This window comes from Bos taurus, chromosome 25 (assembly GCF_002263795.3).
Source record: "Bos taurus isolate L1 Dominette 01449 registration number 42190680 breed Hereford chromosome 25, ARS-UCD2.0, whole genome shotgun sequence".
In the NCBI taxonomy this organism is placed as follows: domain Eukaryota; kingdom Metazoa; phylum Chordata; class Mammalia; order Artiodactyla; family Bovidae; genus Bos; species Bos taurus.
The window spans coordinates 12,949,978-12,975,024 of record NC_037352.1 but is presented as its reverse complement, the minus strand read 5'-3'; the positions used below and the strand labels follow the sequence as shown (position 1 = coordinate 12,975,024).

The 25,047-nt window shown below is 45.7% G+C and overlaps 1 protein-coding gene and 1 pseudogene across 4 annotated transcripts in view; one reads left to right on the top strand and one right to left on the bottom strand.

The window, feature by feature from the left end:
* Window positions 1–25,047, bottom strand: part of MRTFB (myocardin related transcription factor B) — a 315,742-nt gene that overhangs the window by 220,749 nt on the left and 69,946 nt on the right. For all 4 annotated transcript variants that reach the window (XM_059881259.1, XM_059881261.1, XM_059881260.1 and 1 more), the window contains one exon: window positions 3,593–3,670. The gene's annotated coding sequence lies outside the window, so the exon portion shown is untranslated. The remainder of the gene's footprint in view (window positions 1–3,592; window positions 3,671–25,047) is intronic.
* On the top strand, window positions 4,013–5,366 carry LOC509226 (splicing factor 3B subunit 4-like; annotated as a pseudogene).

Sequence of the window (25,047 nt, the reverse complement as noted above, 5' to 3'; positions counted from 1 at the left end):
GCTACAGAGAGAAAAGTTAACAATGCAAATATGGTTTTGTGACCTGAAATCTGTAACATTAAATGAGTATATTTAGGAACTCTGAACTAGGGGGGCTTCCTTGGTGGCTCAGTAGGTAAAGAATCCAGCTGCAGTGCAGGAGATGCAGGGGACCTGGGTTCAATCCCTGGGTCAGGAAGATCCTCTGGAGAAGGAAATGGCAATCTACTCCAGTATTCTTGCCTGGCAAATCCCATGGACAGAGAAGCCTGGAGGGCTACAGTCCATGGGGTCACAAAGAGTCAGACACAACTCAGTGACTAAACCACCGTGAACTAGACAGTTGTCTGTGTAATAGAAAGTAAGTGTGCATCCTGGCAAATTCATCCATCAATGGTGTGACCCAAGATGGGGGTACTTGGACTCCCTATTTCCTCATCCTAATATATACGGTATTATTTGTCTCCGTTTATTTGCTTATTTGTTTTCCAAATATGAACATCGAAACTCAGATGTTCTAAAACATTGCCCATGGTCACACAGCTAGTAACAAGGCTGAACTGGAATCAACACCCAGGTTCTTCTGTATCTAGACCCCGCCTTCTTAAACGCTGGTGTAGCTGGTTCACGCAAGGCCTCTGCCTGTGTCTCCAGCTATAGCTCTTCATCTAGAACTCTCTTCCCCTTCCCCTAGAACCCTAGCTTCTAGCCACACCAAACTACTTGCCATGCTAACCCAACTCTGTATTTCACACCTTGGTGGTCTGGCTCCTGCTGGTCCCTCTGCCTGGCTTGCCTTTCCTCTCTTCCAACCACCCTGTCTCCCAATACTGGCCAACTCTTTGCATCCTCAGTTTGAAGGACCCAGCCTCCACGCTTGACCACCCCCTACAGCATGGCACTACATATGGCCCTGCAAGTGCCTCCTCCATTTGATTGCAGCCTGTGGAAGGAGGACCCTTCTCTTCCTTTCCCGAGACTGTCTGATTAGCATTGTGGGCCCTTGTGCTAAAGCTTCAGCCACAACCACCTGAATACCTAGCTCAGGGAAATCAAAGCCCTGCAGCTTACAAGCCAGGCCAAAGAAGACCACACAGCAAAGTATTTCAGGAAGCAGGTTTAGGGTTCTAAACTAGCCACTTTGTAGTGTTGTGACTGCAATCCCCATCTGTAATATCTTGTGAGCCTGTTTCTCAGATGAAAATTGGGACTAATGACAGTACCTGCCTCGCATAGTTGTGAGAATTCAATGAGATACAATGTGTACAGTAAATTTATGCACAACTGGGCTTCCCTGGTGGTCCAGTGGTTAAGAACCTGCCTGCCAACGCAGCGGACTCGGGTTCGATGCCTGGTCTGGGAAGATCCCATGTGCCACAGGGCAATTAAGGCCCTGCACCACAACTTCTGAGCCCGTGCTTTAGAACCTGTGAGCCAAACCTACTGAGCTAGAGCGACTTAGAGCCCTTGCTCCACGACAAGGGAAGCCACCACAATGAGAAGCTTGAGCACCATAACTAGAGAAAGCCCCCATGCAGCAATGAAGACCCAGCACAGCCAAAACTTTAAAAAATAATAGTAATAAACAAAATTTTAAAATGTACACATACCGCCTGGCTCATAAGGAAGAACTGGATTAATTTCCAGTCAATTTCGTATTGTTACCATTGTCGTCATCATCTCCTTGTTACCACTATTACTACAACTCAGCATGCCCCCATGCCTATCATTGTTAATATTATTGCTCACCACATCCTCCTCCGTTCCCAACAGCCCTACGTGTCTTTGCTGAGCATTCCTTCCAAGAACAGACAGTAACCTTAGAATTCTTGAAAGCGATTCTTCATTGTCCCATTGATGGTTCAGTGCCCGCAATGACTTATCATCCAGGGCACCCTCTGCTTAGTCAACTCTTGAGCAAGTCTATGGCTGCCAGTACCTTTTCATCCAGGCTTCCTGGATATAGGTAAGAAAATATGGGCTAGACTGAGGCTCTCTCTCACTGACTTGACATCATCCCCCTCTGGGTTCATTCCAGGTTCGTTTCGGGTTAGACCAGACCGCTGCGAAGGTGTTCCCTCCTCTGGCCGTGAGATTGGCAGAATCCCAGTCAAATAGGCCTGTGGGCTTCTGTAATTGTTGATAACACCAAAAGGAATAATACTTCCAACAGGCTTTTGTTTTTCCCCAGAGGGAGCTAAAAGAGTCAGGCTCTTGAGTTTCAAATAAAAAAGTGCTTCATATGCCATCAGAGTGAGCCACCCTTGCTCTTCCTACATCTTCGGAGGGTGGAGGGCAAAACACGGGTTTTCAGCAAAGAATTCCTTGAGGTTTCATGCTGAACAACTCCAGGCTGTTATGAAAGGACGGAAAAACAGAACATTCCCCCACACCCGACGTGTAACAGGAACAGAGAACGGAAGAGGAAAACCAAACCTCAGACTAGAAAATTTTTAAAAATGTAAAGTTGGCTTTTCTGATTGAGAAGGTTCTGAAGACCCAGCCATGAATGGTTTCTGCTGGGATTTGCATGTAAGTGAAAATTCACAAAGTCTGTGAAAGTGGAAATACAGATTAAGAAGTCAGAGGGAAAGGGGACAGCATTGTGTGTTGGGAGGGGCAAGGGGCAGAAATCAGTGAGGAGGTAAGAGGGCTGCCCACAAGAGTCAAAGGGTTTCCAGGAGCAAGGAAGGGGGTCAGGGTAGGAGGACCACAAGGTGAGCGTTTTCTCCAGAGAGGGAAAAAAAATAGGCAAACTTTTTTTTTCCTCTCCAGAACCATGTTGATATACAGCTGCTTGAATAAAATTTGCATTCCCATCTGACTCATTTCATAGGAACAATGAGGTCACATTCCAGAGCCTCCTGCACCCCACTGCTGATAAAGTGTGTAATTAGCGCTTTTTGCATTAAAAAGGACCATGAATTCTACTGGGTTCTCTTGGAGGTCAGCCCTGGGATTTCTTTGGAAGGAATGATGCTAAAGCTGAAACTTCAGTACTTTGGCCACCTCACGTGAAGAGTTGACTCATTGGAAAAGATTCTGATGCTGGGAGGGATTGGGGGCAAGAGGAGAAGGGGACGACAGAGGATGAGATGGCTGGATGGCATCACTGACTCGATGGACATGAGTCTCAGTGAACTCCGGGAGTTGGTGATGGACAGGGAGGCCTGGCGTGCTGCGATTCATGGGGTCGCGGAGAGTCGGACACGACTGAGCGACTGATCTGATTTGATCTGATCTCTTGGTCTAGCTTCTGACAGCAACATCTAGCATTCAGTATTGTATTCTCACATCGGTCATTTCCAGGGGAGAAAAGAAGAGCGCAGGGATGAAAAGGGAACATTTTACACAATTTATCAAGCTCCTTGATTACAAAAAACAAATGAAGTTACAACTCAAGAAAGTTACAAATAAGGAGGGAGACATGAATGACCCTACAGTGATGAATTGAAATCAGTAGTATCAGTATGAACTAAAGTTTAAAAAAATAGATACAAATATAAATATAGAAGTGTGTGTTCCTGGATTAGTATACATAATATATCTCCAAACTCTGAACACTGAAAAGACCTAGAAGCAAAGAATCCCCAGTAGCAATGAGCACACTTACCACCCAGATCTTGGTTTCTAAACACCATTCTTCAATGAAAGGAACCAGGGCTCCTTGGAGAAGTGGTGGATTCCAAAGCTGGAGCAAGGGAAAATACAAGATCAGCCTGGAACACCATGTATTGCCAGAAAATAGAGAATTGCTCAAAAAAAAAAAAAAAAAAAAGGCTGGGGGCTTATTAAGGATATAGGAGCTCTCAGTGGTCAAAGCTGGAATGATCGGAGCAACAAAATAATGATAGTATTGGATTATAAGCCATAGAATAAAATAAATACCCATGAGTCCATACTGATGGAAGGAAGGGAGTCTTACCTTAAAGATGAATTACAATTAATAAATGTAGAAGGAATGAGGGAGATAAAAAACCACCACTAGAATACCACAGTAATAGTCAGGGGTGGGATCACTGCCTGGAAATGGTGGGAGCGTTTTTGCCATGGCGGTCGGCCGATCTCTGAGTGGAACCAGGATGCCGCTGTGTACGTGGGGGGCCCCGATGAGAAGGTTAGAGAACCACTGCTGTGGGAACTATTTCTCCAGGCAGGGCTAGTAGTGAACACGAATATGGCAAAGGATAGCGTCACTGTGGGGCAGCACCAAGGCTACGGCTTTGTGGAATTCTTGAGTGGGAAAAATGCTGACTATGCCATTAAGATCATGAACATGATCAAACGCTATGGGAAGCCAACAAGGGTGAATAAGGCATCAGCTCACAGCAAAAAGCTGGATGTGGGAGCCAACATTTTCATTGGGAACCTGGACCCACAGATTGGTAAGTTGCTTTATGATACCTTTAGCACCTTTGGGGTCATCTTACAAACCCCCAGGATTATGCGGAACCCTGACACAGGCAACTCCAAAGGTTATGCCTTTATTCATTTTGTCTCATGTGATGTTGTGGATGCAGCGATTAAGGCCATGAACAGGCAGTACCTCTGTAACCACCTAATCACTGTGTCCCACGCATTCAAGAAGGACTCCAAGGGCGAGCGTCATGGCTCAGGCACTGAACAACTTCTGGCAGCACAGAACCCACTCTCCCAGGCTGACCGCCCTCGTCAGCTGTTTGCAGATGCAACCCCTCCTCTGTCTGCTCCCAATCCTGTGATATTATCATTGGGGTCTGGGCTTCCTCCACCAGGCATGCTTCCTCCTTCCCAGTACTGCCTCCTGGAGCCCTTCCACCTGAGATACCCCCAGCCATGCCACCACCACCTATGCCTGCTGGGGCTGGAGGACATGGCCCCCAGTCAGCGGGAACCCCAGGAGCTGGATATCCTGGACACAGACACTCACATCCTCACCCATTCCTACTGGGTGGGATGCCCCATCCAGAGATGTCTTAGAGGCAGCTGGCCCACCATGGCCCTCATGGCTTAGGGCACCCCCACGCTGGGCCCCCTGGCTCTGGGGGGCAGCCACCACCTTGACCACCATCTGGAATGCCTCATCCTGGACCTGCTCCAGTGGGCAAGGACCCCCCAGCCCCGAGGGCCTCTGTTTGGTTCTCCCATGGGTCACTCAGGTCCTATGCCTCTGCATGGTATGCGTGGACCTCCTCCACTGACGGATACATTGGCCCTCCACGACCTCCACCCTACAGCTACCAGCGGGGAACCTTCCTTCCACCCAGACCCACTCCCCAGCCTCTAGTTCCCCGTTGAGGCCCACTACAAGGCCCTCTCCCTCAGTGATTTCTCATTGTCTTTCCTCCTGTTGTAGCCTCCCAGTATCTATTCACTTTCTTGGACCAATCAGAGTGGCTATAGCTTCAAGGGGCTAAGGCACTAATCCCTCTCAGGCTTTGCTTTTGTAAGTATAATTTTTTTCACAGGAGGTTTTGTTTCATTTTTTTTCTTTTCCTCTATGTTGGCCCTAAGTGTTTTGCAAATACCCAGAGAAAATTAAACTAAACTCCTTGTTAAAAAAAAAAAAAAAAGAATACCACAGTAATAATTTCCTCAGGTAAAGTCCACAGACGGATACTAAAATTTAACCAGGCAAAAGTGTGAGGAGAAACAGGATGGTCTCAAAGTATTTCCCTCCAAATATTTACTAATTACAAAGGATGAGAAGGAGATAAACATACTAAAAATGGAGAAGAACCCCAAGCAGAGGGGACACCATGTACAAAACCCTGAGCGGGCAGAGAGCTTGGGTGTTTGAGGAGATGGGGCACTGACCACCAGGACTTGGAAGAGAATCCTAAGTTGATTTGGAAGAGAACCCTAAAATCCACGGCATCCTCCATCACTGCAACTACCACTGCGTTTCACATTGGTCCTCCCAACACCCCTTCTCAATGCTGGTGAATAAAACCATCAGCACCTCTACCACCAGGCCAACCCCCGCCCCCGCAAAATGTGACAACAGAGTATAATCATGTGCTGTGCATGTCTCCCCTGCTTCCCAAATTCATACACTGAAACTGACCCTCAGTGGGATGCTGTTAGGGAGTGGGCCTTTGGGAAGTGACTAGGTCATGAGGGTGGAGCCCCCATGGAGGTGATTAGTGCCCTGATAACAGAGACCCTGTTATGCTCCCCCACGCCTTTCACCACGTGAGGGCACAGTGAGAAGTCCGTGTCTGTGAATCTGGAAGTGGGCTGTCACCAGACACTGAATCAGCCAGCACCTTGATCTTGGACTTCCAGACTTCTGAACTGTGAGCAGTAAATGTTTGGGAGCCTCCCAGTTTATGGTATTTTTGTTATAGTGGCCAGGACAGACAAAGACAGTATAGTAAGGTTGTGTGAGGGCATGGGACATATTTCACATCAGTGGTGAAATCAATCTCTCTGCTGCTCTTTTCCTTCACAAAATCTGATCTGAGAGGAAGAGGCCAGATTGGAAGGTCTGTTCCTTAGCAGAGCATGTCTGTGAGAGAAGAGACACGTGAGGCAACATCCAGAGCAGAGCTGGAGATTAGGAAGCTAAGAAGAAGCTGTTCTTTTAAAGAAAAAAAAAAAGTGAAGGGACTTCCCTGTTGGTCTAGTGGTTAAGACTCTGCGCTTCCAATGCAGGGGACATGGGTTATATCCCTGGTCAGGAAACTAAGATCCCACATGCCACACAGCACAGCCGAAAAAAAAAAAATAGAGAAGAATATTGGGGGTGGGATGGGAGGAAAAAGAGGGGAAGAGAAGGATGTTCAGGGGACTTGGATGGAAGACACCGGGTACACATTTATCAGTTGTTTGTATTGAAAACTGCTTCCACATCCCAAGACCCTTGTAAAGTCTACCACACACTCAGATCTGTGTCTGGATACATGTCTGTGTGTCCATCATGCGTGTAGCTGTATGTGTGTCTAGACTACCTGAGTCTATGTGTATCTCTATGACTGTGCTTAGGCGTGTCTCTTTCTATGTGCCTCGGATTGTGCTTGTGTGTGCTTTTGTGTATGTGTGAATGCTGGAAATCAAAGCAAGGGGCTGAGTGCCTGCAGAGTGAAGACAAAGGATTTGCCACAAGACCCAGAGGGAGAACGAATAGTCTGCTGTGACAGGAGGCAGTTGAGGCCCAGGTGACAGTGTCAGGCCCTGAGAATCCGATGACATCTTTGTGAGGACACTGGAATTGCTCTGGGATTTGGAATGTGGGTGGGGGTGGCAAGTCAGGTCAGTACTGTCTAGAGAGTTCAGACGGCAGGACAACCTACCTCCAAATCGACACCTGGCGTGTCGGGTGTTATTTCCACTTTGCAGCTGAGAAAACCAAGTCTCACCACGATTACTTTCATGGCACCAAAGAACCTCTGGAGGCCTCTGGGTAGTTCACCCAGGGCTGGAAACCCTGGAATCACTGAGGGAGGAGAGCACTCCACTGTCAGTCCTTCTGCAGAAGAAGTCTCTAGCTGGTAGTCTTTTAACACCTGGGCAACACCTACTAATATTTTTGTAAAGAACATTTTTTCCTTTACTAATCAATCAATGGGTACCCAGAACATCACAGCCTCATCAGGCACACTGACCGAGAACACACTCTCAAAGCTCTACATAACTAACTTCTCCAGAAACGTGATGTCACAACATTAGAACACCACCCTAATCCTAGCACCATTTTTGAGTTAATTTGTCTGTCTTATCAACATAAATATGATGGCAGGGGAAGTGTCAATTTCCCTTTTGGTAGACATCTTAATCTTTGTTACCTATTTTGGAAGTGAAATAGGAAGTGTCCAACTTATTAGAAATTAACATTGAAGCCCTTTTGAGGTTTTAAAAAATTTGAGAATGTTGTGATGTTGGAGGTACATCCAGGAGAGATGCTTCGTTTGTCTCCTTGCTTTTAAGTTTTTAAAAAATATTTATTTATTTGGCTGTGCCAGGTCGCAGTTGTGGCACGTGGGATCTTCAGTTGCTCGTGGCATGCACACTCTTAGTTGGGGCATCTGGGATCTAGCTCCTGACCAGGGAGTGGATCCAGGTCCCCTGCATTGGGAATGTAGAGTCTTAGCCACTGGACCATCAGAGAAGTCCCTGCTTTTAGTTTTTATTTTGCAAAAATCCAAACCTATAGCACAGTTGCAAGAACAGTAAAATAGACTCTCCTAGACTCTTCATCTACATTTATCACCATTTACATTTGTGTCATTTATGCTTTCTCTCTCTGTGTATGTGTGTGTTGGTCGCTCAGTCGTGTCCAACTCTTTGTGACCGCGTGGACTGTGGCCCACCAGGCTCTTCCGTCCATGGAATTCTCCAGGCAAGTATACTGGAGTGGGTAGCCATTCCCTTCTCCAGGGGAACTTCCTGATCCAGGGATTGAACTTGGATCTCCTGCATGGCAGGCAGATCTTTACCATCTGAGCCACCAGGGAAGCCCATATGTATGTGTATATATGCACACACATACATATACACATATATATATACACACACAAATATGCACATACACACACCTTTTAAAAAAACATTTGAGAATAAATTGCCAATGTTATGACCTTTTGTGTGTGTGTGTGATCTTTTATTCATAAATATTTCATATATCTCCTAAGAATAAGAACATTCCCTTACCTAACAAGTATCTAAAATATAGTCCATAGTCAAAGTTAGTGAATTGTCCTAGTAAAGTTATTTCTATAATTTCTGATGTTTGGGTCCTGGATCCATCCCAGAATTATATACCTTTATCTGTTATTTCTCTTAACTCCCATTTAATCTGAGACAGTTCCTTGATCTTTCATGACTTGGACCAAACTCTGCCCCTACTTAATTTTTTATTACATCTCTGTGTGTGGGACCTTAGCTTCCCAACCAGGGATCTAACCCACATACCCTGCAGTGAAGCACAGAGTCCTAGCCACTAGACCGACAGGGAATTCCCCAAACTCCCGTTTCAACAAAAGAGAAAACGCAGAGCCTTGACTAGCAACAATGTCCACCTACGATGTAATCAATATTTGTTTTCTGAGTATTTTTCTTTCTGGCTATCTTCTATATACGGCCAGTGACACTGGTTTCTTACTTGCATAGTAATACATGGTTTCTCTAAATGTTTTTTTTTTTTTTAATTAAAGTCAACTAATGTAAAAGGAAAGATTAAAGAAATAATAGAATAGGTATGTAGATCGAGTCCGAGCTTCCTCAACCTCAGCACTGTTGGCATTTGGGGCTGGAAAACTCTATATTGTGGAATGGTGAGCAGCACCCCTGGTCTCTACCCACTGGCCGCCAGAAACAAATCCCACCCTCCCTCTGGCTGTGACAACCACACATACCTCCAGACATTGCCAAAGGCCCCCTGGAAGGCAAACTCACTGGCGAAGAGCCATTCCTCCAGCCCAGATCACAAGAGCAGAGTGTGAGAGGCAGAAGTTTGGGAACCCTGGAGTATAGTGGTTGCCTCTATCCCATTCAGCTCAGATGATGTTTACCAAGTGCTGGCCTTGACCTACGTGCTGGGGGCACAGAGATGACACAGTCCAGCTCTCCAGCAGCTGCTGTGAAGTCAGAAGTGGGCAGAAGAGGTCCAAGAGGCAGAAAAAGTAAACCCAAGAAGAGGGAGCTGGGGAAAACTATACCATCACTAGAATTAAGTCTCCTTAGGCCTCGTGACTCTCACAACAGTTCTTCTGCCCCAGTAATTGAAGACAATCAGATCATTTCAGCCCCCTGAATAAAGGTTCCAGTAACTTCCCATCACATATAGAGTAAGATCCAAACTCCTTAAAGGACCTAAGAGACTCTGTGTGATCTAACTCCTGGCTTCCTATTCGCCCTTCATTTGCCTTGCTTCCCAGGATTCTCCTGCTCCAGCCTCTCCAGACTTTTCTCTCTCCCAAGATCGCACCATGCTCATTTCCAAATAAGACTCTTTGCTTTGCGCTGTCCTCAGATCTTTGCAGTGTTGGCCCCTAGTTATCAGCTTTCTGTTCATATGTCCCTTGCTCTGACCAGGAGCCCTCCCTCTCACTGTCCTGTTTGATTTCTTTTGTGCCACGTCCTGCATCATACATTGGTGGTTGGCTGACCTGACTTGCACTGGCAGCATCCTTCTCCTTAGTGACCATCCAGGTGGAGCTGGCCATCTCACCCAGATCTGGGCAATGAGAGATGCAGGTACTGCCCCTTTCCCATCTTCCTGCTGAATCACGGGGGTGATGACTGGAGCTGTTCAGCCATTCTGTGACCATGAAGGAAAGACCAGGCAAATATTGAATTCTTGAGCCAAATAACCAGTACCAACAATCTCTTACTATCTTTTCCAGGGAGAAAAGTAAATCCCTAGGGTTTACACCACTGTATTGGGTTATCTGGTGCAAGTGTTAGTCACTTGCTCGTGTACAACCCTTTGTGACTCCATGGACTGTAGCCCACCAGACTCCTCTGTCCATGGAATTCTCCAGGCAAGAATACTGGAGTGGGTAACACACTCCCTTCTCTAGGAGATAGTCCTGACCCAGGGATAGAACCGGATCTCCCGCATTGCAGGCAGATTCTTTACTGTCTGAGCCACCAGGGAACCCACTGGGTTATCTGGTACCTGCAGTCAAAAGCATCATAGCTGAAACAATTGTCTGAAACGATTGTGTTGACTTTGCTGTTTTCTTTTTGTTCACATTTTCCCCCTAGACTCTAAGTACCAAGAGACAGAAGTTCATGTCTCCTCCCATTCACTACTACATCTTCAGCCCCTAGGCACAGTGTCTGACTTGTGATATATTTTAAAAACTATTAAGCTACTTGTTCCTTCACATATAAAATAGGGACAGTCGTAATACCTTGAAAAACTGTAAGGATTAACTGGGTCCAAACGCATATAATGTTCAGAGCAGGGCCTGGCACGTAATCATCGCTCAAAGGATTCCAATTATTTGTTGACTTAATGAACTAATTAATGTACGGAAGAAAGGATTCCTTCTCGATATGCTTTTGCAGCACTGTCCTTTGGCTTCCTCCTCTTCAAATGAAAGCTGTGTTTAGTTGGTGCTGACAAGTCAGGTTATTGATTAAGAAACATGACCGTGGCGGTTGGAAGAAATTCACACCATTTACTGTGAGCAACTGGATTAGCACCTTTAGGGGGTGGTGTGGGAGAGAGACATTGGCACACAAAACGGTAGAGTGCATAAAGCCTGGCATATTCCAAAGTTCAGGCCAGGAAATGCTGGAAATGAAATCTAAGATGAGAGTTTGCTGTTGTACACCGTGGGAAGAACAGAGCTGGGCTTTGCCACCAGTGCTCAAGCAAAGCCACTCAGAGGTCAGTTGGAGGTTCTGCGCACAGAGATTCAACATAACCAAAGGGGTTCGTTCATTCATTCACTCGCACAACAAAATGCTTCTTAAGCACCTACTCTGTGCCCTGTAGTGAGGGATCTGGCAAGGAAACAATGAGACCTGCCTTGCCTGCAGTGATGACAACAGGGTGTTTCCAAAAGACCCCACAATGTTTCTTCCCTAATTACCTTGTAACCATGTAGTGGCCAGTCCAAATTTGGGTCCCCTGAATGCAGTGCATGACCAGTATAACCACTACCTAGCACTTTTCAGTGCTAAGCACTATGCTGAGACCACTTTACTAAGCACAGCAAAACTCATTTGCTAGAAACCTACTGAACACCCACTTTCTTCTTCCCTAGTAATTAAAAAACCCCTCATTTTTATTCAGAGTAACAACAAAGAGCACATATCCTCAAATAAAATTGGCACCCAACTTTTGCTATTAGCACCCAAACACACATCCTAATGAATACGAGGCATTCTTTTGTTTACTTCTCACAAGTCAGTGAAGTAGGAGTTAATATTATCCCTTTTATACAGTGGAGCAAACTGAGGTTCAGAGAGTTTAAGTGATTTCCCGAAGGTTATACAGTTTTCAGCTGATGGGGTAGAATGTCAACCTGGTCAGTTTGATTCTAGAACCTATGCACTCTGTACTTTTAAAATCTATTTCCATGTGTACAGATAGCATCGCTCAGTCGTGTCCGACTCTGCGACCCCATAGACTGTAGCCTACCAGGCTCCTCCGTCCATGGGATTTTCCAGGCAAGAGTACTGGAGTGGGTTGCCATTTCCTTCTCTAGAGGATCTTCCCAACCCAGGGATGGAACCCAGGTCTCCTGCACTGTAGACAGACGTTTTACCATCTGAGCCACCAGGGAAGCCTAGCATGTATATACATCTCCCATTTAACCCTCCCAAGACCCTTGGTAGGTAGAGTAACAGGTGAAAGTCGCTTAGTCGTGTCTGACTCTTTGCAACCCCATGGACTATACTGTCCATGGAATTCTCCAGGCCAGAATACTGGAGTAGGTAGCCTTTCCCTTCTCCAGGGGATCTTCCCAATTCAGGGATCAAACCCAGGTCTCTTGCATTGCAGGCAGATTCTTTACCAGCTGAGCCACAAGGGAAGCCCAGAGTAACAGGTAAGATTTTCAATTATCTACTGACTTACATCTCCTATCAGTCAACTGGCTTCCTTCCTTGAGCCACTCGCCTGTCTACTCCTAAGGGTCACCCTCTTCCAATCCAGTGGAGTGCAGACTGTAGAAGAGGGACAGAGGCCAGAAGCCATCAGCTGTGCTGGAATGTCCATTTAGGCAGGACCCATATGAGAGGATTGTTAGATAGGGTGCAGAAAAAGCCCAGAGCAGAAGAATTTTGCTTCATTTCTCATATATAGAGAGAAGAAGCAACATTTCCCATATGACTTTGAGAAGAGATGACATTAAAACAAAATCAGTACACCCTATTGGTTAGGTAGAGGGAAGGTTTGAATTTTGCATCCAGAAAGTTCCACGTGTCCTGTGGGGGGATTCAGAAAATAGCTGACAGTTCTCTTGGGTGAGATTGATAGGAGTTGCCATGGGAGAGATGAAGTGGCTCCAAGACAGAGTTACCAGGTGACCAGAGAAGACCAGGGGCACACAGGTGTGGCAACCAGACCCCAGATGGAAATTCAGCACCAGAAAGGGCTGGGGTAGGGCTGGACACGCACCTTGAGTGCACTGAGCTGACCGCCAAATGTCCCAATCCTGGCCTGCTGGGAGAGTGACCAGCAAAATGGGAATAAAAGATGCTACCTCGCAGGATTATGAGCATAAATGGAGGGTCAGAGCCAGGAAGGAGCATAACAAAGGTCACACACGAAACATGGGCCCTCAAAACTCAGCCGCCTTTCCCCCTTCTGTCTTGTCATGGATGCTGCCATGAAGGATGCCTGGAGCCACTGGGACTTCGATGGCATCTCAGTGACAGGAAAGGAACAGACAGACTTCATTTGAATGAACTTGGACCTGACTTCCTGCTGGTGTCACCAATCAGTATGGATTGAGAATTAGTAGATTGATTAACACAATAAATGAATGAGTGAATGAATAGCGAAAGTCTTTGCTGGAAACTATGGGAATCCCAGACCACCTGACTTGCCTCTTAAGAAACCTGTATGCAGGTCAGCAAGCAACAGTTAGAACTGGACATGGAACAACAGACTGGTTCCAAATAGGAAAAGGAGTACGTCAAGGCTGTATATTGTCACCCTGCTTATTTAACTTCTATGCAGAGTACATCATGAGAAACACTGGGCTGGAGGAAGCACAAGCTGGAATCAAGATTGATGGGAGAAATATCAATAACCTCAGATATGCAGATGACACTACCATTATGGCAGAAAATGAAGAAGAACTAAAGAGCGTCTTGATGAAAGTGAAAGAGGAGAGTGAAAAAGTTGGCTTAAAGCTCAACATTCAGAAAACGAAGATCATGGCATCCGGTCCCATCACTTCATGGCAAATAGATGGGGAAACAGTGGAAACAGTGGCTGATTTTATTTTTCTGGGCTCCAAAATCACTGCAGATGGTGATTGCAGCCATGAAATTAAAAGACGCTTATTCCTTGGAAGGAAAGTTATGAACAACCTAGATAGCATATTCAAAAGCAGAGACATTACTTTGTCAACAAAGGTCCATCTAGTCAAGGCTATGGTTTTTCCAGTGGTCATGTATGGATGTGAGAGTTGGACTGTGAAGAAAGCGGAGTGCCAAAGAATTGATGCTTTTGAACTGTGGTGTTGGAGAAGACTCTTGAGAGTCCCTTGGACTGCAAGGACATCCAATCAGTCCATCCTAAAAGAGATCAGTCCTGGGTGTTCATTGGAGGGACTGATGTTGAACCTGAAACTCCAATATTTTGGCCACCTCATGCAAAGAGCTGACTCATTTGAAAAGACCCTGATGCTGGGAAAGATTGAGGGCAGGAGGAGAAGGGGACAACAGAGGATGAGATGGTTGGATGGCATCACTGACTGAATGGACATGAGTTTGGGTGGACTCTGGGAGTTGGTGATGGACAAGGAGGCCTGGCGTGCTGCAGTTTATGGGGTCGCAAAGAGTTGGACACGACTGAGTGACTGAACTGAGCTGATGGGAGTCATGGAAACCTTTAAGATGTTATCTTTAGGGATTTCCCTGATGGTCCAGTGATTAAGCATCACCTGCCAATGCAGGAGACATGAGTTCAAAACCTAGTTCAATCCCTAGTCGGGGAGCAAAGATCCCACATGCTTCAGGGCAACTAAGCCCCTGCGGTGCAACTACTGAAGTCTGCTTACTCTAGAGCCCATGCTCCACAGCTAGAGAAAGCCCCCGCACCATAATGAAGAAACAGTACAGCCAAAAAAAGAAAAGATAGTGTCTTTAGAGACAGTCATATGCATTGAAAACATATTATAGGAGAGAAGAAACAGTTAAGTGTAGGTTTCTTTTTCCAGCACAGAGCTGCGGGGGCTTAAAGAAAGGAGGTCAGCCATTGCTGGAGCGGATAGGAAAGGCCTTCCATGGACATTCCACTAACTGATGTCATATGAGGCTCTGGCATGCTTTTGGCAGGATCACCTAAATAGCAGAGGGAGTCACTTTTCGGGCTCAGTTCAGATGTTACCTACTCCAGGAAGACCTCCCTGATACCCCCAGCTTGTTAGGCACCTCCTCTGTGCTCCTGTCTATCACTGCACTATTATACTAAGCTGTGGTTCTCTCAGTTGAAGGTGAATTCTTAGAGACAAGGCTTTGTCTCCCTTCATCTCTCCGTGTCCTTAAAACCTAGAGTCTGGCCCCAGGCGGGTACTCAGGAAATAACAAGAACCACTTAGTGAGTGCTTTCCAAGTACAAAGCACTAACGTGCTTTAGAGGCCAATGTCCTTGACTCGCAATAACCCCAGGAGCCAGGGTGGCCTTCTCTTGCCCTTGACAGGTAAGAAAGTAGAGGCTCAGAGGAGCTAAGAAGCTTTCTGTCTCTTCCTCATTCTGCACCCTTCTTTGCCAGAGTGCCTGGCCTAAATTCTTGAGGTCTGGGGAACAGAATGGAAGCTCAGAGTGACGGGGCAGTCTGGCTGGGTGGGTGGCTGGCTGGGTGGGTAGGAAGATGGAACAATGAATGGAAGATGGAACAATGAAGAAGGAGCACATGTTAGCAATTGGCATCTGTGCCGGCCAGACACCAGGCGTCCTCCCAGACCACCCGGGAGAGCTGCCTGGCGGCCTCCACGAGGAGTGTGAGCCACGTGCCCCACAGGCGCCATCTGCTCACTGATTTGGAACAAATGGGTGCAAGGGAGTGTGTGCTGTTAGATACGTGGTGCTTCTGGCAGAAAGAATTCGGGGGAGTAAACAACTTCGAAATCACAAACATATGGAAGTGTGTGGAGGTGAGCTGATGTGGAAGCCAGTGATGCAGAAATATCAGCACGAAGAGCCAAGAGGGGAGAGAAGTCCAGCACCCGGTTACACGGCCAATTTTTAAAATCAAGTAAAAACAAAATAAAAATAAAGTAAGGTAAATTAAAATAAAGTAATATAAAATAAAATAAAGGTAAATTAAAATACAAACAAGGTAAGGTAAGATAAAAGTAAGGCATCCTAGGTGGTACAGTGGTAAAGAATCTGCCTGCCATTGCAGGAGATGCAAGAGACTGGGGTTAGATCTCTGGGTTTGGAAGATCCCCTGGAGCAGGAAATGGAAACCCACTCCAGTATTCTTGCCTGGGCAATTCTATGGATCAGGAGCCTTGCAGGCTACAGTCCATGGAGTCGCAAAGAGTCAGACTCGACTGAGCACACGCGCACACACAAATACAAAATAAACTAAAATTAAATTAAAATAAATTAAAAGTAAGGTAAAGAAAAATAAATGAAGGTAAAATAAAATAAAACAAAACAGAGCCACAGTTTTGCTTTTCGAGGGAGCCTCAGACAGACTCCAGAAGTCCCCAGGGGACCTGTGCCTTTGTGGGCCTTTCCTGGCCACGCTCCGGGCTACCCGTAAATCTGACCTTCTTCACGGCCAGGAGGCCTCAAGAGCCTGGAGACTCACCGGAGCAAACAACTTCACAAAAACAATCTGTCCCATAAACAAAGTCGGTGGAAAGCGGCCAGCCTCACACAATGGAGCTAATCTTCTGGGCACACATTTCCCGTCCAGGGTATTAGCTGAGACACCGCTTCCTCCTAGGTGGAGGTAACGCCACTCGGCCTGGGGATCCAAGAACAATACTGCTCTGTAGATTCCTCCCTTGTCAGAGGCAGAACAGGCAGGAATTCAGAAACAAGGAGCTGCTCGTCCCCCTTCCTTTCTTTTCTTAAAGAAGCATGGCAGGTTTAAAGGCAGGTCACAGACTGAGAAGAGCATGGAACTATGGACCCACCGCGCTGGGCTCCGGCTCAGCTTCACTACCGACTAGCCCTGGGCTTTAGGGCAAGTGACTTAATCTCCCAGAACTATATTTTCTCCACTGCTCAAGTGGGATTATGTAAAATGTCCAGCTTCTCTCAACTCAGGAAGGTATAAAATTAAAATGTCGAATGGTCACCATCAAAAAAAACAGAAAATAACATGTGTTGGTGAAGATGTAGAGAATTTGAAACACTTGGGCACTGTTGAGGGGAATGTAACATGGAGAACAGAATGGACGTTCCGTAAAATATTAATATTAAAAATAAAATTATTGTGAGATCCAGCAGTCCCACTTCTGGGTATATATCCAAAAGAATTAAAATAAGAGATATGTATATGTCTATGTTCACAGCAGCATTATTCACAATAGCCTGTAGGTGGAAGCAATCCACATATCCATCTGCGGATGAAAGGACAAACAAAACTTAGTATATCCACACAACGAAATATTATTCAGCCTCAAAAAATAAGGAAAACCTGTCATATGCTACAACAAGGATGAAACCTGAGGACCTCTGCTAGGGAAATAAACCAGTTATAAAAAGACAAATACTGTGTACTTCCACCTAAATGAGTTATCTAAAGCAGCCAAACTCAAAACAACAGAGTAGAATGGCAGGTACCAGGGGCTGGGAGGAGGGAGAAAAGGAAGCTATTGGCCAACTGAGTAGAGTTTCAGTTTTGCAAGGTGAAATTCAAGTTCTAGACAGCTGTTGCACAGTTATGTGAAGAGAACTAACATGACCAAACTGTACACAAAATAATTAAGGTGGTGAATTTTATGTTATGTGTTTCTTGTGTGTGTGTGTTACTTGCTCAGTCGTGTCTGACTCTTTGTGACCCCTGGGCTATAGCCCGCCAGGCTCCTCTGTCCATGGGATTCTCCAGGCAAGAGTACTGGAGTGGGTAGCCATTTTCTTCTCCAGGGGATCTTCCTGACCCAGGGGGATTGAACCTGGGTCTCCTGCATTGCAAACAGATTCTTTACCACTGAGTCACCAGGGAAGCCTTATGTGTTTCTTATCATAACTAAAACATTGAGATACCATTTCTCTATCCATTAGATTGGCAAAAATTAAAAAAAAAAAGTCTGGGGGACTTCCCTGGTGGTCCAGTGGTGAAGAATCTGCCTTCCAATACAGGGGACATGAGTTTGATCCCTAATAGGGGAACTAAGATCCCACACGCTTCAGAGTGACTAAACCCATGGAGCTCGCGTGTTCTAGAGCCTGTTTGCCACAGCAAAGACTCAGTGCAGCCCAAATTTTTTAAAAAATGAAAATGTCTGGCAACATCAAGAGTTAGTAATATCGTGAGGCAGTGGAAATACTTTTGTGAGGGAGTGTCATTCAGTAAAATCAGTTTAACTGTTGTAAAGGGCAATTGGCCACATTTAGCAAAATATGAAACACACATATGCTACACTTCACCAATTTCTCTTCTCATTATCTATCCTAAGACATGTATAAAGATGTTTTAGCCATTGTTATAAAAGCAAAAAATTGGAAGCAATCTAAATGGCTGTTAATAGGAGAGTGGATAAATGAAAACGCACCTGGTAATTTAAGGGAATGAACAAGATCTATTTAGGGCAATACAGATTGACCTCAAGCAATTATCGATGGGGGAAAAAAAGCAGATTATATATTTATATATATTAATAATATGTGTGTGTTAGTTGCTCAGTCATGTCTGATTCTGTGTGACCTCATGGACTGTAGCTTGCCAGGCTCCTCTGTCCATGGAATTCTCCAGGGAAGAATTCTCCAAGGTTGCCATTCTCTTCTCCAGGGGATCTTTCTGATCCAGGGATCAAACTCGGGTCGCCTGCAGGTGGACTGTTCACTGTTTGAGCCACCAGGGAAGCCTCCGCATTAATAGCACATCACTTATAATTTAAATGAACACAAAACATCAATATCTATTTTCTCTGTATACAGATATAGATAAGGTAACCAGGACTGTGTCAGTCTCCGAGCTAGCCCTCAGTGATCCCTGGCTGCTGGGACTCATGCCCTTGTGTGGTTCCTTCCCACAAGAAATAGGGCGGGCTTGTGCCCCGTTCATCCCACAGTCTCCTAATAGGACACTGTGGAAATGACAGTGGATGGCTTCTGAGGCTAGGACACCAGACACTGTGGCTTCCTCCTTGCTCTCTTGTTTTCTCTATTGCTCATTCTGGAGGAAGCCAGCCGCCATGCGGTGAGGATGCTCAAGCAGCCACATGACAAGCAACGGAGGGCTCCCTGCAATAGCCAGTGACAAGTTGATTCACCTTCAAGATGTATATCCACCAGTGACAGTCACGCCTTTAGGCAATGGCTTATGAGAAACCTTGAACTTGAACTTCTCAGCTAGCTTGTTTCTTAATTCCTGACTTATAGAAACTATAATGTAATAAATGTGAGTTGTTTTAACCCACTAAGTTTGAGGGTAGCTTGTTACACAGTGACAGGTAGCTAATACAGATATGGTCTCACGCCTATGGCTTTGTGCCTGAGGCCTGCTTTCTGTTTGTTCTGGCAAGTGTCAGAAAGGCATTAGAGGCACAGTAGTACTGAGCCAAATACTTTCTTCCTTAAGTAATCAGAACGATTGATTGTTCTTTAAGGCTTATTTCTGCATTTGATATAAAGTTAATTCAACCAGTAGCAGGAGTTCATAGTTTGGGAAACACTGATCTGGTCTGTGATGGGCTTAATTGGGCCCCCTACCCAAATTCATATGTTAAAATCCTAACCCCCAATATCTCAGCATGTACTATGTGTGGAGATGGGGTCTTTAAAGAGGTAATCGAGTTAAAATGAGGTTCTTAGGGTGGGCTCTAATCCAGTATGACTGGTGTCCTTACAAAAAGGTTAGGACACAGACACACAGAGAGGGACAACCATGGGAAGACACAGGGAGAAGATGGCCATCTACAAGCCAAGGAGAGAACTCTCACCAGGACCTGACCATGATGGCACCCTGATCTTGGACTTCCAGACTCCAGAATAGTGAGAAAATAAATTTCTGGGGGCTTCCCTGGTGGCTCAGTGATAAAGAATCTATCTGGCAATGCAGGAGACATCAGTTTGATCCCTGGTCTGGGAGGATCCCACATGCCACAGAGCAACTAAGCTGGGGCACAACTATTGAGCTGGCACTCTAGAACCCAGGAGCTGCAACGACTGAAGCCCACGAGCCCTAGAGCCGGTAGCCCGCTACAAGAGAAGCCACCACGAGAAGCCCACAACCCACCACTAGCAGTACCCCGGCCCTCCACAACCAGAGAAAAGCTTGAGCAGCAATGAAGACCAAGCATAGCCAAAGATAAATAGAATTATTTAAAATTTTTTTTCTGTTGTTTAAGCTTTCTATTGATGGTACTTTGTTTAGTAGCCCTAGCACACTGAAACACAGTCTAACATATTTGCTTTACAAATAATGACCCTCGATCTAAAGAGTGGAAGTGACTTGACCAACGTCACAGACAGAATACAAAGCAGAACAGCAATGAGAGCCCATATCTCCTAACTGGAGTCCATGGGTTCTTCCAAAAAGTGAGAATTCTCAGAAAATGCTTGTTGGCATCATTTGAGCTCCATGTTCATGATGAACCCACTGCTCTCAGTCTCTGTCACCTCTGCCTCATGGGCTGCAATTTCCAATAACCAGTTCTAGTTTGACTTTCTCATTCCAGGTTCACCTCCCGTCAGAAGAGCAGCCAGTTGGAGAATTGTACTGTTTTCCAGGAAGTGATGATGACAAGCTTTAGAGCACCCAACGTGAAGATGGTGGCCAGAAGGTTATGAACTTTCAGAATTCAGAAAAGTATATTAAGAGGTAATAAAAAAAAGGTCTCACCTCTATGGAAAGAGAAACTCTCTCAATAGAAGACACCCCTCCCCCACATAAAAATCTCCTTCCTGCACACACATTTCCAATTACCTCTGGACAACACCATCTGGGGGCTCCCCAACAGCTAAAACTTGACAAGCTCAACATGAAATCAGCTTCCCTTGAAATATCTGTCTACCACAGCCCTGACTTTCATTTCATGTCATTACCATAACAATAACAGTCATCTGCCACCTCCTGAGCGCCAGCAACATGTCAGGTAATTTACACGAATCATCCATCACTCAGACTCAATCACGGGAAGTGGGGATCATCACTGCCCTTCTGCAGACGAGGTCACCCAGGCTTCCAACGATGACGTGGTCACTCATCTCCTGAGGGGCAGAGCTGGGACAGAGCCATGCCCGTCTGACTCCAAGGCAAAAGCGGTGGCCCACCAGCCACATCTGGCCTGCAGATGTGTTTTGTTTGGTCTCAGCAGTGGGCTTTTGTTGCTTTTTTGTTTTTAATCTTAATTAGTTGCTAGCATGAAAACGTCAGGACATTTCACATAAAAAGCCAGATTTCTGGAATCTCCAGATAAAAGTAAGAGAAAGAGAAAGATGATTTGTTAGCGTAAGCTTGAGGCAATCATTAACTTCTCTGGACTCAGTAGGCGCAGTAAAAAGGAGGCAGCTGCTACTCAGCACTAGAGAGTGTTTGGAGGTGGGGTAGGGGCTGGCCCGGCGTGTCAGGATACTAGGAATGGCCAATGTCTTCTGTCCACTCCTGAGGGACCAGGAACATGCTCAGTGGAGCTGGGATTCTGTCCCTGCCCAGACTCTGAAACAGTTAGCCTGTGAAACCCCAGGCTATGAGATGTAGGTAATCCAGGGACCAGTTACCTAGGAATTGGTCTCTGTCCCCTGCTAGACTGTGAGGATAGCATTCAGGACTCATCCTTTCTCTGTCTCCCCAGGAGTGGTCCCATACATATTTATTATATCACACTGAATAAGAGTTGGTGACCAAGGTAAAGTTAGTTTATAGCCTGCTTGCTTCTCTGTTCACTACTAGAAGTGGCAAAGAATTAGGGTAAAATAAAATAATACACACATAAACCCTCTGATCTACAAATTCCTCTCTGATGCATTTACCTAAAAAACACATTCACCTGCATGCAGAAATCACACATGTCCGAAGACACTCATAGCAGTATAAGAGCAGAAGAATGGATGCTGGTCAAATATCTTTGGGCATGACTATCAACCAGATGCTTATGTGGGGGATGGTGATGCGGTGAGTGGAGCACAGACGCTGAGTCAAGATTCCAAGTGTGTGTGGCCTCAGGAAGGTCACCACAGAGCCTCAGTTTCCTCATCAGGAAAGTGGGTCGGGATAGTACCTACATCATGGAGTCACTGAGCATTAGTATATGATGAATATTTAGGAAAGTGTCTGGCGCACATATTAGTAACATGATTTAAGTGTATTGGGGCATCTCAGGTGGCACTAGCAGTAAAGAATCTGCCTGCCAATGCAGGAGACATAAGAGACGCAGGTTCAGTCCCTAGGTTGTGAAGATCCCCAGGAGGAGGAAATGGCAACGTGCTCCAGTATTCTTGCCAGGATAATTCCATGGACAGAGGAACCTGGAGGGTTACAGTCGATGGGGCTGTAAAGAGTCAGACATGAATGAGTGACTGAGCATACTAGAATAGAATAATAACAAAGTGTGTTAGGAGATGTGATAGAAGTTATACCAGCATTACTGTTGCTCCATAGTCATCAAAAGGCAAAACGCAGACCCTCATTTTGCACTAAGTCTATATAAACTGCCTATTTAACAAATACCTACATTTTCAAGAAAGAAGGACAGGAAGGATGCTGTGGAGCAGATCAGTTGGAATAAAAGTAGATTTGGGGGTCAGAAGATTCATTCCAGGGATCTGCCACCTCTCTCCCTTCCCCTCACCGAAACAGGCTGATTATGGGTTGAATTGTGTCCCCCTAAAGAGGTTGAGGTCCTAATCCCCAGTTCCTGTGAATATGACCTTATTTGGGAATAGTCTGCTGATCTTCCCTGGTGGCTCAGATGGTAAAGAGTCTGCCAGCAATGCAGGAGACCTGAGTTCAATCCCTGGGTTGGGAAGATCCCCTGGAGAAGGAAATAGCTACGCACTCCAGTATTCTTGCTTGGGAAATCCCATGGTCAGAGGAGCCTGGCGGGTTACAGTCCACAGGGTTGGAAACAGTCAGATAAGGCTTAGTGATTAAACAGCAACAAACACAGGTAAGGTGCAGTGAGATGTGATGACAGTGGGTCCCAATTCCCTGAGACCGGTGTCCTTGTGAAAAGGGGGTTTAGACACAGAGACCAAAACACACAGAGGGAAGACCACAGGAGGACACAGGAAGTGCACGTCTATAAACCAAGGGCCACGTGTGGCTACCAGAACAGAAAGAGGCCTGGGACACGTTTCCTTCCCAGCCTTGGAAGAAACCAACCCTACCAACACCTTGACCTTGGACCTGTAGCCTCCAGAAGGTAAGACAGCACATTTCTGTTGTTTAAGTCATGGTTGGTTGTACTGGGCCACAGTAGCACTCAGCGACTAAGATAAGGCCTGAATGGCAAGGCCCTGGTCTGGGCCATCTCTGCCCTTGTGGTTCCTGGCGAGAAGAGGGGAAGGGCAGGACCAGCTGTTAGTGCCCAAACACCCACACATCAGGGAAGAGGAATACGGGGCATCTTCCCTTCATCCCCTTGTCTGTCCCCTGAGTCCCGGCAGACTTCCCTTTTAACCACTTTGTGCTCCATCATGATTTTTGATGCCTATTTTAAGAACACGAGGGCTTGAGGGGACACCCGGTCCAGAGCTTTCCAACTGTCAGTCATTCTCCAACAATAACTTTCCTGACAAGCCCACTTAGCATTGGCCCCTTACTGCACATTTTTACCTGCTTCAAAAACAAATTTAAATACTTCCTTTACACTCATCTTAAATATAATAGTCATTTAATAGTGGATCTGATGTGCTAGTTACTTTTCTAATGCACATTAAAGTACGTAACTACTGAAATGATAAATGTTGTTTCATGTACCAAAGATTGCGAAGCATCAACCTTATCTAACCCTAGCCTTTATCCCTTTAATTTTTTTCCTAGGTGACCCAAAGAGAGACCCAGGACCCCAGGTGCCTTGCTCTGTCCTGCAGGCACCCTGATGCCCCGCACCAAACATTTCACCTCATCAGAGGCTTGTCTTTGCATCCTGTCCTCACAAGCCAGCCCCCTGTTCCTTGGATGTTTCTTTTTAAGTTTACTTTATTGACGTATAGTTGATTTACAATGCTGTGTTTAGTCTCAGGTATACGGCAGAGTGATTCATATACATCCAAAGGGAAGTGTTAGTCGCTCAGTCATGTCTGACTTTTTGATCCCATGGACTGTAGCCCACCAGGCTCCTCTGTCCATAGAATTATATATATATATGTATGTATGTATATACCTACTTTTTCATAATCTTTTCCATTATGGTTTATTACAGGATATTGAGTATAGTTCCCTGTGCTCTACAGTAGGACACTGCTGTTTATCCTTTCTATGTATAATAGTTTGCATCTGCTAACCCCAAACTTCCCATCCATCATCACTCCCCTTGGCAACTACAAATCTGTTCTCTGTGAGTCTGTTTCTGTTTTGTGGAAGTTCATTTGTGTCGTCTTTTAGATCCCACGTAGAAGTAATATCCTATGGTATTTGTCTTTGTCTAACTTACGTCACTTAGTACGATCATCTCTAGATCCATCCGTGTTGCTGCAGATGGAATTATTTCATTCCTTTTTATGATCGAGTAGTATTCCAGTCCATGGGGTCGCAAAGAGTCGGACACGACTGAGCGTCTTCCCTTTCACTTTTCACTTTCATGCTTTGGAGAAGGAAATGGCAACGCACTCCAGCGTTCTTGCCTGGAGAATCCCAGGGATGGGAGAGCCTGGTGGGCTGCCGTCTCTGGGGTCGCACAGAGTCGGACACGACTGAAGTGACTTAGCAGCAGCAGCAGCAGTATTCCATTGTGTGTGTGTATATGTGTGTGTGTGTGCATGTATGTGTGTATATACACACATATACACACATACATGCCACATCTCTTTATCCATTCATCTCTTGATGGACACTTAGGTTGCTCCCATGTTTTGGCTAATGTAAATAGGGCTCCTATGAATATATGCATGTATCTTTTTTGAATTACAGTTTTGTCAGGATATATGGCCAGAGTGGGATTGCAGGCTCATATGGCCCCTGGATGTTTCTTAATGTACAGGTTTCTCAACTGGGGGCTACTAGCATTTGGAGCAGGGCAATTCTTTGTGTCTTTCCTGTGGGACACATCCCATCTCCAGGCCCCTTCCATTTCATGCCAGCCATGGTTCTATCGTCATGACAACCAGACCCC